Below are 17,667 nucleotides of genomic sequence, written 5' to 3'. Positions count from 1 at the left end.
AGGGAAAGAAAATAGATAGGCTTAGACATCACTTTAGTTTCAAAGTCTTACAATCAGGAAATTCAGCCCCATCTATACATTTATGGCATCCATAAATATGCATGAAAACCCAGCCAAATCGAATTGTCTCATTAAAGAGCTCCAAACTGACCTCATGTTGAAAAGTAATAATCATGTCAAAAGGGCAAAGAAACTGAGCTTTCTTTGGACTTGTGACTTATTTACCCTCCTACTCCCTTAAATATTCCCCATTTTTTGGTTAACTTTCTTATAGGAAGAGGGTTACTTATTTTGCAATTCTAAGGATGACACCTGCTGGCACATTTAGAAATAGAGATAAATTCAGTTTTAAGGAAAGATATAGCATAGTAGAAATATACTGGACTAGGTAACCTGGGTTCAATGGCCAACTCCACCACTAACCAGCCATGCTACCGTGGACAAGTCATTTCTTCTAATTGGTAACTATAAAATAAGGAGTTTGATATGGATAATATCAAATATGAGGGTCTTATCCAGTTCTTCTGTTGAACATTGAGAAGACCACAATTTTTAAAGCCACTGGTAATTAGTTTTGCTGGAGATAAATGTTTGAATTCTTCCATGCAGGCAGTCTGCCTTTACTTTTAAAAAGTAAAAATCTAAAATGCTCTATGTAAAAGATTATATTCAAGTGACAGCTGTACCTCTCCAGACTATACTTGGCCTCACCAAGAGTTAAGGAAATTTGAGGGGTAGGGAACTGGAGCCCCAGATTAGGTCAACAAACTGCAAGGTACTAGGTACTCTGAACTGGAGAAGTCAAGCTACTCCCTGCAAAATATGGCAGCAGAGGTATAAGGAGAGCAGGCTCTGAAGCAATGATACTGGATATATCCAGGTTTATGCTCTTCACTCACACTAATATTATCAAGGATTACCCTGAAGTGCTGTCATAGATCACATGCTAAACATACCACAGTCAATAATGCAGGATAGTCTTTCTATGGGGCAATTTGGCAACAAGTATCGAAAGCCTCACATTTTTTTGTATTCTAGTTCTAGAAATGTGTTAAGAAAATAAACATGGATGTCACAAAGATTTCTCTATTAGGCAAGTTCTCTTACATCGACCGCTTAAGAGTCGCGCTGTAAGAAGAAACAACCTCTCCTCTTCCTCTCCGCCATCTCCTCGGCAGCCACAAAACAGCAACTTTGCGTGAGTGCCTCTCCATCCATGTTGGCCAGGCTGGTGTCCAGACAGGCAATGCCTGCTGGGAGCTCTACTGCCTGGAACATGGCATCCAGCCCAATGGCCAGATGCCAAGTGACAAGACCACTAGGGGAGGAGACAACTCCTTCAACACCTTCTTCAGTGAGACAGGCGCTGGCAAGCATGTGCCCAGGGCAGTGTTCGTAGACCTGGAACCCACAGTCATTGATGAAGTTCGCACTGGCACCTACCGCCAGATCTTCCATCCTGAGCAGCTCATCACAGGCAAAGAAGATGCTGTCAATAACTATGCCTGCAGTCACTACAACATTGGCAAGGAGATCATCGACCTCATCTTGGACCGACTTCGGAAACTGGCTGACCAGTGTACAGGTCTTCAGGGCTTCTTGGTTTTCTACAGCTTTAGTGGGGGAACTGGTTCTGGGTTCACCTCCCTGCTGATGGAACGTCTCTCTGTCGATTATGGCAAGAAGTCCAAGCTGGAGTTCTCCATTTACCCAGCCCCCCAGGTTTCCACAGCTGTAGTTGAGCCCTGCAACTCCATCCTCACCACACACACCACCCTGGAGCACTCTGATTGTGTCTTCATGGTAGACGAGGCCATCTATGACATCTGTCGTAGAAACCTCAATATTGAGCCAGCAACCTACACAAACCTGAATAGGTTGACAGTTCAAATTGTATCCTCCATCACTGCTTCCCTGAGGTTTGATGGAGCCCTGAATGTCGATTTGACAGAATTCCAAAACAACCTGGTACCCTATTCTCACATCCACTTCTCTCTGGCCACATAAGCCCCTGTCATCTCTGCTGAGAAAGCCTACCATGAACAGCTTTCTGTAGCAGAGATCACCAATGCTTGCTTTGAGCCAGCCAACCAGATGGTGAAATGTGACCCTCACCATGGTAAATACATGGCTTGCTGCCTGCTGTACCGTAGCGACGTGGTCCCCAAAGATGTCAATGCTACCATTGCCACCATCAAGACCAAGCGTACCATCCAGTTTGTGGACTGGTGCCCCACTGGCTTCAAAGTTGGCATCAATTACCAGCCTCCCACAGTGGTACCCGGTGGAGACCTGGCCAAAGTACAGTAAGCTGTGTGCATGCTGAGCAACACCACAGCCATTGTTGAGGCCTGGGCTCACCTGGACCACAAATTTGACCTGATGTATGCCAAGAGTGCCTTTGTTCACTGGTATGTGGGTGAGGGAATGGAGGAAGGAGAGTTTTCTGAGGCCCGTGAGGACATGTCTGCCTTGAGAAGGATTATGAGGTTGGTGTAGATTCTGTTGGAGGGAGAGGAAGAAGGAGAGGAATACTCAAGTTAAAATGTCACAAAGGTGCTGCTTTTACAGGGAAGCTTATTCTGTTTTAAACACTGAAAAGTTGTGGTCTGATCAGTTAATTTGTATGTAGCAGTGTATACTCTCATATACAATTACTGACCTATGCTTTAAAACACTACGCTTTGTTACAGGCCCAAGCTATCCATTACTCTGATGGATTTGAATAAAGTATTCCCTGTCTTAAATGAAAAAAAAATTTCGCTGTTAGGATATCCCTATGCCTCTTTCCTTCATTCAACACTTAATTTACTGAACACCTATTGTGTGCTAGGAAGCATTGTTTAACATCACGAAAAACAAGGATTTAAAGGTCTGAACATAGGGAATTGGTTACGAAATTATAAATCATGCATACAACAGAATATAATGCAGCCATTGAAAACATTATAGAAGTATACAGTATGACAGGGAACAGGGGTCCATATATTAGGTGGTAACAGCGAATCTAAAAATACAATTTCTATATTGGTTTGGAGAAAAAGCTTAAAAAGAGACAATTTGAGAAAAACTGAGGAAATGTGAATATGGACTGGATATTAGATAATATTAAGAAAAAAGAACAAATTCCTTACATGTGATAATGGTAATGTGGTTTTGTAGGTACTTATTTGTAAGACATGCATGCTGAAGGATTTAAGGATGAAGTGTCATTCTTCCTATGCTTCAGAAAAATTAAACATGCATATGTCCATATAAATCAAATATGGTGAATTCTTAACAACTGTTGAATTTAGCAGGTGATACACAGGTGCTCATTGTGTTCTTTCAGCATTTTTATGTTTGAAAATTTTAATAAAAGGTTGGAAGGAAGGTAATTTTTTAAAGAGTATTTTTGAAAAAAATGTATCTTTATGCTACACAGGCATAAAGAAAAGACCTGAAGAATATACTGTGCACCAACATGTTAACAATATTTGTCTATGAATGGAAGGATTTCAGGAAAGTTCTATGTTTATTAGTACTTTTTAACAATAAAGCCATGTATACTTCAATAATCATGAAGAACAGTACTTAAAAATGAAGTTAGGAAAGCATTTTCAAACAAGAGTTTGAAATAAATGAGCAAATGACAACTAAAGTTCCATTCCCAAAGCATTATTAAATGGTTTTGCAAACTCTAAAGCAACATGCAAATTTAATATTATACAAGTAATAACAGATTGTTGTCTGGACACCACAAAGTTTTTAAATTTCTACTTACATGAGTAATTTATACCATTCTCACAGTATAAAAATTCAAGCAATTCATGGTAAAGACTGCAGGGGGTGGGAAGGGACTACTGGGTTAAAGTATTATTAAAATTACCAACATCCTCAAAACACTTGATGCAAAAATGTTAAAAAGGATCAATTTGGGATAGGGTAGAAAAAGTTTTTGCTGCATTATTCTCAGTACACTTCAGTATATTTAAAATTTCTTATAACAGAAATGCAAAATTACAAAAAAAAGCTTAAGTTCCTTGACCACTCCTCCCAAATAAACTCATCAGTTTACCCTAGTTTTTAAAAAATATATAAACAGCATCACACAGTATATACTATCTTGCAACTTGCCACAATTATCTCCAAAACAGCTGTATTAATTTATATTACTTGTGGGTAGTATTCCAAGACCAGACTCTTCCCTATATTTTTGTCATTACTTGGTATCACCGAATTATTTTTTGCCAATCTAATGGTTAAAAAGATCTCACTTTAATTTGCATTTCTGATGTTTAGTTTATCTTTTCTGGTTACTGGACATTTTTCATTCCTATTCTGAGAAAAGCCTGTCCCTAATTTTCTATTGGATTCTTAAAATGTTACTCTTATCATTAAGGTGAGAACAATCCAAGAAAAATGTTAATGGTGACTGAATATCATTGTGGGAGTAGGCATCTTTTCCCAAAGTAAGAACACATTTTCTAGTTTTTCCTAAATTAATTCAGTAATAGAAACTAGAAAATGATGATAAAGTGGGTAAAAAAAACCCTTCTGGATGAAAGTACTACTTTCAGGGTACTCTAATACAGGAGTACATAACACCCTTAAAGAGCTCATAAAATCTAGCTCAAAGAAATAAACATATCTAAAGTACAAGTCTAATGAGGTAAAGAAATAATGGTTGAAGCTATTAATTCATTTGGAATATATTTCACTAACTTTGTTTGCACAGCATTTTTGAGTTGATGATATACTTTTCATGTATCTTGTTTAACTCTAACAAAATTGTGTCACATTCTCTGATGCCCTCCTATAAACTGCTATAGCACTTTTTTTGTTTACTCATATTATTATACTCATTCCTTTGAGTATGATTTACAAGTCTTCCTGCCCTGGTAGACCACACTGTCCTCCATTCTTCAGTTGTTCATATTTGTATTTCCAGCATCTGGCACTACTGAGTACATTCTCAAGTACTTGTTGAGTGAATGAGATACCATCATTCTCATGTAAAGGATGAGAAAACTGGCTCAGTGATGAAGTAATTTGCCCCAAGTAACATAGCAATTAGGTATTTATTTTACATAAACTACAATGGCCTTATCTTTGTAGGGTACTCTATAATTTAAACATTTTAAAATACATCATCTCACTTTAATGCTCACAGCAACCTACGAAGCAGGCTTTTTGATTATCATTTTGTAAGAATGAAAATTTAGTGATAAACCCTAGGCCCACTCAAATCCTAGCTTATATGAAGTATAGCTGTTTCTTTACATACTGTGTATAGGAGCCTCAATGTTTATGTAGCAAACATCTTGGAGGGGGTGGAAAGGGAAAGAAGAAGGTGAAAGATAGTTAAAGCAACAGGACAGAGGCTGGAGACCAGGTGTAGGTCCACCTAAAGACCATAAACTTGTGATATCGCAGTGTCAACTGCATGTGCCACTTTGAAATCCAATCTTGGCCCAAAGGTTTTTCTTGACATTACCCTGTATTCACAGAAGACAATTGCAGGCTTTCTCACCTATCAGCAGTCACAAAAGCTGGGAAGGGATACAGAGCTAAGGAGGGCTTTGATAAACAACAGACAGGTTGTATCATGCATAGACAAAGCAGGGGAAGAAAATGGTAACACAAAGGAAAAGGCCAAGGAACTTTAAATATGATCTCACATACAGTCCTAAACTGGACTGTGAGTTTCTCAAGGGCAGAGACTAACTCTCATTCATTTAACGTCCCTAGCTCCTTGTACTTAGAAACACTTAGTGAATGCTTGTTGAACTGAAAAGAGGTAAGATGTGAGGGGTAAAAAGAAGATATAATATTAACATCAGTAACAACAGCGACACCAACAATGGTTTCCAATTTATTGAGCACTTACTATGTGCCATGTGCTGTATTTTATGTAATATATGAAATGTTAAAAGTGCTACTCAAGTATGTTAACAGTGGTGATACTGATGACTATTGGGAAGACTCATCATAGGTTACTAAGATTACGGCAGAACCTTGAACAGAACAAACTAAAACAGCACGGGGCTGTGTAGCTGGAGGGAGGGAAATCAAGGAAACCAAAGTATTGAACATCACCACAGAGCTGGATAAGATCATTCTGAGGGTATGAGTGTCACTCCTAAGGTTTGGCAAAGTGAAAAACTACTCTGGTGGAACATTCAGTTATCACTGGCCAGAGACTCAGACTCAAAATGAACAAAGAACAAATACCATTCCTTCCTACCACAGACCTGAAGGGCCCAGAAAGGCTTTGCTAACTGACCATCAATCACTTTACTGTGACTGCCTATCCTTGAGCTATTAGAGGGGTTAAGTAAAATAATACATTAAAGAAATTACCGTCTCTTGACGACCTACAGTTTACTAACTACCTTATATTTTCTCATTTAATCCCAATAACCTTACACAAATAAGGTATTTTTCCAGAAGAGACAACTGATAGGTCCAGGAACAAAACTAGTTAAGTGGCCAGCAAAAAATTTAAAAATTGAGCATTTATTTATTCTGCCTTTCTTATATAAATATCACTTGCCAATATATGAAAACAAAATGATAGAACATCACCATTTTGCAACTCCCAATGAATTAATAATGGACCTAAGCTTTTAGGCAGCAGTGGCTGTTAACATCAAAAAAAGAAAAAAAGAAGAGGAATTCAAGACACTACTACAACTTAACAAATGTGAATGAACACATCACCACCAATGTCCTCGCCAAAGGGAATGAACCTGAATTTATAAAGCCTCTTGATCTAGCTGTCAATTTTCAGGAAATACAGAGGACAGAACATGTTGAACTGTACTGAGCATGCAATCAGCAAAATTCAGCCTGTGGAAAACTCTACAGGTCAAATGGCCTGAGTTCTTCAATAGATAAAAAGTATAAAGAAAAGGGAAAAAAGAAAGCTACAGATACTTAAAACAGAATATGAAAAAGCTACTACAAAGTCAGAATAGTAGATATTTTCCAGAGGGAGGAAGGATGCTGTGATGGGGATGGGCACATGGAAAAACATCTAGGGTGAGAAGAAAAGTTCTATTTCTTGACTTGGGTGGTGGTTACAAAAGTGCCTTAAAATAATTTATTAAACTGTAAATTTGTTTTGAGGTGGTTTTACATATCTGTATTCTATATATTTTTTACAATAAAAGGAAAACATTTAAATCACATTAAAGCTACTTACATAAAGTATGATTCCATTTGTATGAAATGCCCAGAATAGGCAAATCTATAGAAATATAAAGTAGATTAGTGGTTGCCAAGCACTGGGGTGGTTGGGAGAAAGAAGAAGGGGAGTGACTACTAATAGACACCGGGTTTCCTTTAAGGGTGATGAAAATGTTCTAAAATTGATGTAGTAATGGTTGTACAACTGTGAACATACTAAATAAAAACTGTTTAAATGGATGAATTATATGGTATCTGAATTCTACCTCAATAAAGCTGTTTTTAAAAAAAGTGTAAGACACCCCAGTTAAACCAAGACACACTTTTAAAATAAAACTAGGGTGGAGCCTGAGAACCTGCATTTCTCAAAAGTTCCCAAGTGATGATGCTGATCTAGGGACCACATTTTGAGAACCACTGCAACAAAAGATTTCAAAACTGCTTCAAGCTGAAGGCAGTACTAACCAACACTGAAGAGTCAAGTGTTCATCAGGACTGGCAAAGTAGTCCTGAATAAAAAATTAACACTGTGCCAAACACTGTTCTATTCCATTGGTTCCCTGATCATCAACACCAGCATCTCCTTGGGAACTTGTTGGAAATGTAAGTTCTTGGGTCCCATCCAGACCTACAGAATCAGAAACTCTGGGTTAAGGCCCAGCAATCTGTGTTTCAGCAAGTCCTCTAGGTGGTTCTGATGTTCCCTAAACTTTCAGAACCACTGTTCTAAGCACTTTATATGCATCAATTCAGCTAAATATCTCTAAAACACTATGAGGTAGCTAACACTATTATTAGTATTTTACAGATTAAAAATTGTGGCACTGAGGTTAAATAACCTGCACAAGATGACACAACTGGTAAGAAATGGAGTCAGAACTTGAACCCAGAAAACCTGGGTTCTTAATCACTGCTGGGAGATCTCTCTGCTTATAAGAACTCAATCAGCAGAATGCAATAACTAGTGGTGGAACTTCAAAAATAAAAAACAAAGACCAGGAGAAATATGCCTCACTATAAAGACAGGCAAATAAAATAATTGCAGCAAATAATATAATCATTAAAGCAATCCTCCAAATGTGTTCCGAAATATAAGCAGCCAGCAAATACAATATACCTAAATATTTCCAGAGCAATTATCTCTGGTCCCTAATTATTAGGACTTAAAACCTGGGTTATGCTAAAGATGGTACATAAATTCATGACAGTATGTTCACACTTCCTAATTGTTAAAATCTAAATTATTATACTAAAAAGTCATTCCAGAATAATTTAGATCTCCCTACTTCTAGAAGTCACTTTTAGTCACTAAAGATTATAGAAAAGGAAAAACTGCTTTCTTTCAACATCTAAGATTATACAATCAGAATCTCAGAGTTGAAAAATAATTTTCACATTCACCTAGTCCAATCAGCAACCCAGACTGAATCAACCTGTAATACCGATCTCCATTTAATGATACATTCATAAGAAGCTAAAAGAAATCCCAACTTTCTATAAAATCACATTCTGGAACCAATCCATGTCACCACTGTAATTTTTAAAGTCAAATGATTAAACCTTTTTAAGGGAACTAAAAGTCGAAAATGTTCAGGTTAACATCCCAAACAAAACCTACAGCTGTTTTACTAACAGAGAACCACTCCTTCACTATCTGAAAGTGTTTCTATAACAAAGCTGGTCAACAAGTACTTCAAGTTTTAACAACTCAACCCCTATGACACATTAAATGAGAAGGCTCCCAAAGAATCTTCTGAGCTGAATTATTCCTGACATTAACATGTAAACATCTGGTAACCAGTTATTGAGGAAACGAGTCAGAGAACAATACAGCAAAACACCCAACTGCTTGTGACTTGAATCAACCTTACAGATTAGTGAGATCACTGTAAAGCAGCCAAAACTGGTTACAGCTACACATCAGATTTTAACAACTTAATCCAACTGCAAGAGAGGTAACATGGAATGTGAAGGGCAAATATTTTCAAAGCAACCAATTTTGGCATTTCAGTAATACTTCGAATCCATGGTTGAAAACACACAATGAAAGGGGAAAAAACCAACAGAATTTCCATTGTAAACTTGTAACTCTGGAAAGCTCTGTCCCCAAAATCTATATTTATGCTAGTTTCACAAACTCAGGATTAGAAGGTTTAAGTGATCTTCTTCAAATTCCTAACTACAGAAAACTCAGGACAAGGGTAAATATCTAATCACTCTACAATGAGTGCTCAAATTGTTTTGTTGAATGAATGGATTTTAGTGTAATTCCCAAGAAATCACTTCTTTAATACTTAAGTCAATTTACAACTAGGGATCCGATTTCTTCATTAATGATCAAAGAAGCAAAAAGCCTGAACTCATGATCCATAGCACTGGTGATTCACAATCATATTTCATCTAAATACTTCAGAAACTTTCATTCACGACCTCTAGCCCTCTCTGCCCCTTCAATTTGAAATCACTTTCATTTTAAAGGTAGGCACAAGTGGCCTTGCTCTGCCCTCATGTGTGCTTAAGTCAAAGGCTGGCTGTGCAACTTCCATCCCCAGGTTTTGACCATGGAAAGGACACATAGACCCTATGATGGTCAATGCTGCACAAGGAAAGAAATGAACAGTTTATATGACTCTATACTGGGAGGACAACATTTCCTGAAGAAATTAAAAAAAAAAACAAGAATAGGAAAACCACAGTTGAGTATAATAGCTGAAAATCAGGATGTAAGTCAAAAATTGTTCAGTACTACCATTTCAAAAATTGTATTCGAGCCAGAGGAACTCATCACTAAGTCTTAACAACTTAGAAGTTATACGCCAGAGCAGGGGAGATACCAACATCAAAAGAATAAAAAGCAGCGTTATAAAATAGCATAAAAATAACTAAACCACCTAAGGAAATTGAAACCATGATGAAAAACCCCAAAGGCACAATCAGGTCATTATCTAGGAAACATTAGCTTCTTCCACAAGGAGGCCTACTTTTCATGCAGAGCAGTAAGCAGGGCCAAGACATGGAACTGAAGTCAGGTATCAATTAAATCAGACTACCACAGAAAAAGGACTCCATGATTAGTTATTTTGGGATAGTGCCTAGGCCAGCATTATCAACTCCAACTGGGATACAGGAGATTACTGTCATTGTTCCACTATAATGGGGTCCTCCAGGGTCTTTAACTTAGGAAGAATGGGTTAGATACCACTTTTGGGATGTAACAACCAGACATGGGGGGAACCCTATAGGACAATTTCTTCAACAAATAAATCTGAAGGGAGAAAAAAGGGAGGCAATGTGCAGATTAAAATAAATTTAAGACATGTATCAACCCTCCTTTGTGCTAAATGGACTTTCTTTGGATCCTGATTCAAACAAACTAAAATTTGAACACTAGCTTCATATTTGGTATTTTAAAAAGTCAGTTAATTTTTTGAGTTGTGGTAATGGTTTTGAAGTTATGTTTAAAAGAGCCCTTTGTCTTTTAGAGATACAAATATTCTGCAAATAGAAAGAAAACAACAGCAGAGGTTTATTTCAAAAATAACCCAGGGGGTAGGGAGTGAAGGGCTGCAGTGGGTAGAAGTATAGACGAAATAGAATGGCTATAAGTTGGTAACAGGTGATGGGTACACAGGGGGATCATTATATTATCCAATTATTTTCTGTTTGAAAAACTTCAAAGCATTAAAAAAGGATTGGTTAAATATAGAATCTTGCAATTTTATCTTTTAAATACTTAAGTTGGCTGAAAAAAATCAAGTATAGACAATTCATTTAAATTTTAATTTAGTAATGAGCTCTATCTACCTCAGCACAAGAAATAGCCAGTGCCACATCAAATCCAGACAATAGAAGAACCAAAGGGGCTCAATTACAGAATGGAAATACATACACTCCCACAATCTCCATTCCAAGAAATAAAATACAAACACTATCCACAAAGATCCACAAAAACTAACCTAAAATCACAGCCAATCATACTCATCCTGGTGGGAAATTCCAATGCTGCTCCGATAGCTTCCTGAACCTTCCTGACCAGTTGGTCTTCTGGTTCCTCTGGAGCTCTAACTCACTCAGGTCAGACTACTGGAGGACCTACAAAAAAAAGGAGGGGGGAGAGACACACAACACGTTTATTAGGGTGTGGGGGAGCTAACCATTATATAAATGTTCAAACATAATCACAGTTATTATTTCTTAAGCAATAGCCCTCACATATCAATTTGCATTTTTTAGGACCTGCTTTGAGCAATAACAAGAATTCACAACCAAAACTAAAACAATTCTTTTAATCTGACATTTAGACAAAACCTCTGCAAACTCAACTCAGTTCTCAATCCAAATGAAATTATAGGGAGTCATTATTTTATACACAATTTTATATCCTCACTGTGAACTGATACTAAGGCAATGTTAAATTCATTACTTTTTTTGTGAAAAAAATTGCATACATAAATTATTTTTCACCCTCATACATACTTTTTGGCCATACTGGGAGACAAATGATAAAACACCCTGGAAACTCAGGTTGAACTTTGCTACTGAACCTTAGACAAAGTTTTTAACTGGTATTGCCACTCCTTCCTCTCTTCTCAAAGATCAACCTAGAATAAATTAAACTTTTTAGATCATACCTAGATTATCATTCCCAGATTTATTCTAGTTCTGAATGACACAAGTCAAATTGAGGTTTAATTTCTGATCACTGCTTGACCGACTATGAAGAACACCAAGGCAAAACAGAAAGCAATCTCTCCTATCCTACAATGGAAAAGGGGGAAAATTCTATTACTTTCAAAGCACTTCAAACTGGAATAAAGCAAACCCTAAATCTCAAAACCAGTGAGTGTCTGCACATAGTTAATTACCGTATGGTTACCCATGGTAAATTTTCAATCCTACATAAATTTTTATCATTATATTCCTATTTCAAACCCCATCATCCATCCTAGGTAATCAGAAAAAAGCATTCACTTTAATATTGGTCTAATTAAAATACTAACAGTAAGGAAACCTACATCCAAATTGATTATACTCACTTCCATTTAGTAAGAATGTTGGAAAATATAAAATGGCAAAAACACAACCAGAAGTAGTGTATTAAAGAAATGTCAGTAATTCACTTTGGAAAAGAAGCTTGGTATCCCAAACAACCTTTCTAAACCCTCTCAAATAGGAATTATCCTGCTCAGGTAAGGCCAAATAACAGATCCCCAGAGATTTGAAGGACCAAAGAAAGAAGGTAGGGGAAAAGCAGGATGAACACTTAAAAACTAGCCAGCATAAGTTCTCTATATTACTGTGAAAAGTATGGCACCAAATTTCATTACTTTTGTAGGGTGAATGACAGGACCAACTGCCTTTGAAGGAGTGGAAGGAGGGGGTAGGCAAGGGATGAAACACTCCTTCTAAAAGGCAGGACACCTGGGTGTGGTTCATGACAGGAACATTATCGTCGGTCATTCCAGGATGGTGATTTTGCACTAAAATTCTTAGGCTATACGGTTAACCCAGGTGGGAATCACATTCAAACGTAATGAACCATTGGAGATAAAGAGCTTGGCCTATGAGGAGGAAAAAAATACAAAAATGATAGGATTGACCTAGAAATACACTAAAAATTTACAGTTAAAGGAATAAAAATCTTGTTCTCCTCAGGTCATAAAACTACCATATGACACAGATGCATCTGCTAAGCTATTCTTACACTAAGAAAAAGTAATCACAATTTATTGTATGCCCACCATAAGCCAGGCACTTTATAACTTGTTTAATTCTAGCAACTATTAAGCGCTATATTCCCATTACACAAATGAAAAACTGAGAATCCGAAAAGGCCACAAAATTTGATTGTGAACCCAAAGCACACAGTTATTTCTACCATACCAGGCTGCCTCCCTTGAATGAGGAATGTTGGTGCCTCCTCAATCTACGAAACACTGGGGCTAAGAGAAAACAATGCTGAACATTTAATCTAAAACGGAAACAAATGATAGGGAATTAATTGTCTATAGTAATGGTGGAATGGGGGGAGGGTAGAAAATGGCAATAACTGAGGGGCAGGAGATAATCTATCAAGGCTATTTTATTTTCTAGCACAAGGAGGGGGATAAATTTAGTGGAGCCTGACATGAGACTATCTCCTCTCTAGGGGATTCAGCGCCCATAAAAAGAGAAGGGGGCGGGGACTAGAAGGATCAAGAAATGAGAAAGATGTAAGAGGTGGTTAGCAGCAAAAAGAGACCAAGAGGCCACAGGAACTCGGAGCAAGGCTGGGAAAAGGGGAGGTTCACGAGCTTGCAAGGGGGATGGCGGGGGAAGAACAAAAAGTTGGTTTACTGGAGGGTTATCCTCTACAGCTTTTTTTCAAGTTTTTTTGTTTCTTTTTGGGGGGGTGGGTGTTAAAAGGAAGGGAAGGCTAACAGCCCGGAGAAGGAAGAGGTCACAAAGACAGCAATCATCCAACCACCAACCCATTCACTGTTCCACCTAAGAGTGGCTGAGCAGCAGAGTTGTGGAGAAATCAGTGTCCTGTGCTCCGATCAGGGTCATACAAGCGTGAAGGCTACTATGACTCCATACACGAAGATGGAATAAATGCAGAGAACAGGAAAGAGTATTCAACGCCGTGTCAAGGAAACCAATGGAAGAGGGGAACGGGACGGGTTAGGGGACTTGTGCTAAGCTCTTCCTTAGCAGGACCGGGGAAGGGGTGACAGGGAAAAGCTCTGACTCTTTCTCTTAAATACGAGCCTCAAATATCCATGCAAATGAGGAAGATTCAATCAGACGATGGAATTAGGGGGAAAGTGGGCGAGAAATATCTCAAAGGCACCAAAGCTTAACCCCTATACCTTAGTTCAAAGACCATGGAAGCTGGGGAAGTAGAGCCCACTTCAACTCAAGAAAAACTAGGGGATTCATTTGAGCCGCCGAAAGAGCGGAGAACCGAGGCGGGCCCGCGAAAGGTAGGGTGGAGGGAACCAGTCGTCGTAGGTTGATCCCCTCTACCCCACGGCCCAACTAACCCCCGACCGCACTCCCCAATGAACTCCAGGACTCTCGCCCGCCACCATTCCCAACCCGCCCACTGCGGCGGCGACAACGGAGGCGTTGACCGATTGGTGAGGTAAAGGCGGGCCCACACGCGGCTGAGGCCCGGGAAATGGTGTCTCCTCAACCAACTAGAGACGGGGTGGTCTTTACCTCAGGTTCGGTATTGGCACCTCAGTTTTTCGCCAATCGTCACCTCCTTAATGTCGGGTACCTTAGAGGCGTCACAAACGCGGACAGCCAACACCTCAGTCCCGGGTCCTAGCCGGACAGACATCAGCTTCCGCCGCCATCTTAACAGCAGGCGGACCGACCCTAGTCACTGCCCCCCCCAACCCCCGAGCTACCTCAGCCACCGCCAACGTATCCCACGAGGACGTAACCCCGCTACCGCGAGAACTCACCGGCTAAGAACAGCCCAAGCCAAAGACGTTGCCGCCGCCTCCGCGGCTACTGCAGTCTGTAGCCGAACCACGGCCACCTCCGCGCGATCCCGCGAGAACCTCTACCCGACGGGAACAGCCTGAGCCCAACCCTTCCCAGACCCCTCCTCCCACCGAAGCCGAAGTCGCTACGACTCCGCTCTCACCCTACGCGAAGCGAAAAGCAAATGACGCACCACCTCACGAAGCACCGAGGGGCGGAGCCAATCTGCCGCCGCCGGCTCCCGCAAGTGCCGTGAGAACTATCGCGATAATACGTTTTGGTATCTGCGAGACCTTCGAATTCACCGCAGGATGCCGCCCGCGCCTCGCCTTTAGGAAACACGAGATCTCGCGAGACCTGGGGCACGCTCCTAAAAAGGAGAGAGGTGGGGCCTCATGAAAATGACTGGGAGTTTTCGGGGGAAGGGAGGAACCTCCCGTCCTGCAGGGATCTCGCCTACCACGAGGTTTCCGACCCACTGCGGAGCTGGCTGCCAAACCTCGCGATGACACAGCTCAGCGCCAAATCTCGGCCATGTCCTGAAAACTGCCTCCGCCCCCGATCTAAGGTGTCTAGAGCCTAGTGCTTGAGGAAAATTTAAAAAGTCAACCTGTTTATTCTCACGCTTCCGGGCAGAGCTGTACCAATTAGACAAACTCCATTCTGGAAGAGGAGCAATGGGTCTCCCATTGTTACCTGCCTCCAGGAATCACATATTATCCTGGACTAACACATAAAAGACGTTCAGTCTCACAATAACCACGCAAATGCAAATGCAAACAATGACATAACATTTTTTTGTCCATCAGATCGGAAAAAAAATTAAGACCGATAATATCCAGACTCCTTCCCTCGCCGCACTGCAGGCTTACTGAATCCATCTTAATCTAACTAAAGACTCATACCGTTCGTTCTTAGCTCCAAAGCCACTAATTTTAACTCCTGAGGCTTTACCTTGGCATAACCAAAAGATCCAATAAAGTGGTTTTCTCCAAACAAAGGAGTCTGCCCTCAAAGGAAAATTCAAGCTTCCAAAGGGGTGGGGGGGTGGGGGGAGTGCGTGCTTGAAGCCTTTAATATGGCAGTTTTTCCACGTCTGGCCAACAATGTTTCTCCAATAAATCTTGGGATCCAATCTGGTTCGATACGTGGGCTTTCCTATTCTAATGCATTGTTTTGTCTATTCTAATTTATATATTGTTCTTTTAGAGTACATTTTTAATAGCTGGTAGTACAAATACCCCCATCTTTACTCATCTTTTAAAAATATTTTGTCGGTTATTCTTAGCCATCTTTTTTCCGGATGAACTTTAGAATCGTATTAAGTTCCAAACACTTGATGTATTTATTGAAATTGCATGAATTGTATAAATCAACATAGGAAAAATGGACATCACTACAAATTTGAGACTTCTTATTCAGAAGCATGGTATCCCTTCTCCCTGTATGCAAACGTTCTTTTATTATATTACTCAGTAAAGTTTTGTAGTTTACTTCTAGGTATTTTTATTCGTTTTTCTTGCTATTGGGAATGGGTTTTTTTAAGCATTAAATTTTCGAGATGTTTATTGCTTATAGATAGAAAGACTATTGATATTTGCCTATTTACTTTTGTAATTGGAAAAATAAAAAATATGTTCAACTTCACTAGTAATCAGGGAAATGCAAATTAAAACAATGACATACCATTTTTTGCCCTTTAAGTTGTCCAAAATTACAAAGATTGATAATAATTCATGTTGGCACAACTGTGGAAAAATGGACACTCGCACAACAGTGAAGAGTAAATTAGTACAGCCTTTTGGGAAGGCAATTTGGACAAATCAATCAAAAACCAAAACGCATATACACTTTGACCCAGCAATTACTCTTCTAAGAATATCTCCTACAGAAATACTCATACACGTGCACGAAACATATATATTTTTGTGTATATATAAATATATATATATATACACGCACACAAGCCCATTCATTATAGCATTGCTTGTAACGGCCCCCTCCCTCCCCCAAAAGGGAAACAAGCCAATGTACATCAATCGGGAAATGGTTAAATAAACTGTAGTACAATCATACAATGCAGCTGTTTATAAATGAGATAAATTTAGATCCCTGATATAGGAAGATCTACAAGATATATTAAGTTTTTAAAAAGCAATTAGCCGAAATGAATGTGTGTGCGTGTGTGTGTGTGCGTGTGTGTAGTACCTTTAGATACCAAAACATACGTATACAACACCTAGTAGTTCCCCGCGAAGCCTGCCTGCCAGCCCCTCATCTTCCCCCTCCTGCGAGGCCGCCTTCCTCGAACCCCTGAGAGAAATGCCGAAGGCCCGGCCTTTACTCCCTCTCTAGGGCCACTCGGCCACGACTAATGCCGGTACCTCGCATCCCCACTGTCGGCCGCTCTCTCGCCGCGCTGCCGGCCGCTGCCGGGCTGCCCCCAAAGATGCGGCGAGCTCACCACTGGCGCCGGCCGAGGCCTGGGGGAGGGGAGAGAAGGCGGGGTTGAGGGAGGGCTGAGGCAGGCCTCCGGGCCCCTTCACCAGCCTCTCCCGCAGGCTCCCCAAGGCCGCCACCTCCGCGCCTCCGCGCAGGGTCCCGTGGGAACAACCCCCCGAGAAGAGCCGAGGACGGCCGCGAGAGCAAAGCCCGCCCCCCAGACCAGGGGAAGACGCTCACCTCCGCGGCGGTAGCTCCGCGGGGCCCGCAGGACCGTTCCGGGTCCGCGGCCCTGCTTCAGACCTGCTCCCCTCGCTCGCCCTCCGTCGAAAACCTCCCCCTCCGGCTCTCCTCACACTCGAGCTGAGGCTCCGCCCCCCGTGCGAGAAGCCCCGCCCCTGCCCCTTGGGAGGACGCTCCCTCCGTGGTGAAGCCAGGTCCCCTGCAGGGTACCGCGCCTGGGCTACTCCAGGCCCACCAAACCCAACCATAGAGGATAGTAGGGTCGCTAAGGAATTGGGACTTGATTCGAGGCACGATGGAAACCGCTGAAGGGTGACGTGATTTGATTTGACTTTG

General features: G+C 40.6%; 1 protein-coding gene and 1 pseudogene across 10 annotated transcripts in view; one reads left to right on the top strand and one right to left on the bottom strand.

Moving 5' to 3' along the window:
• The window catches only part of HUWE1 (HECT, UBA and WWE domain containing E3 ubiquitin protein ligase 1), a 138,825-nt gene extending 121,385 nt beyond the window's left edge, over positions 1-17,440 (bottom strand). For 7 of the 10 annotated variants that reach the window (XM_031445133.2, XM_064483130.1, XM_064483128.1 and 4 more), the window contains exons 1-3: positions 17,329-17,440; positions 17,031-17,129; positions 11,127-11,262 (exon numbers count right to left, since the gene is read on the bottom strand). The gene's annotated coding sequence lies outside the window, so the exon portion shown is untranslated. Of the gene's footprint in view, positions 1-11,126; positions 11,263-14,373; positions 14,518-14,624; positions 14,988-17,030; positions 17,130-17,328 lie in introns of those variants that run through there. The other 3 variants (XM_064483125.1, XM_064483124.1, XM_064483126.1) reach the window with 3 other exon arrangements.
• On the top strand, positions 1,285-2,638 carry LOC105096699 (tubulin alpha-1C chain-like; annotated as a pseudogene).
• Positions 17,441-17,667: the final 227 nt, after the last annotated feature.

This window comes from Camelus dromedarius, chromosome X, assembly GCF_036321535.1.
Source record: "Camelus dromedarius isolate mCamDro1 chromosome X, mCamDro1.pat, whole genome shotgun sequence".
NCBI lineage: Eukaryota > Metazoa > Chordata > Mammalia > Artiodactyla > Camelidae > Camelus > Camelus dromedarius.
Note: the sequence above shows the minus strand (reverse complement) of the source record. Positions and strands in the feature narration are given on the sequence as shown.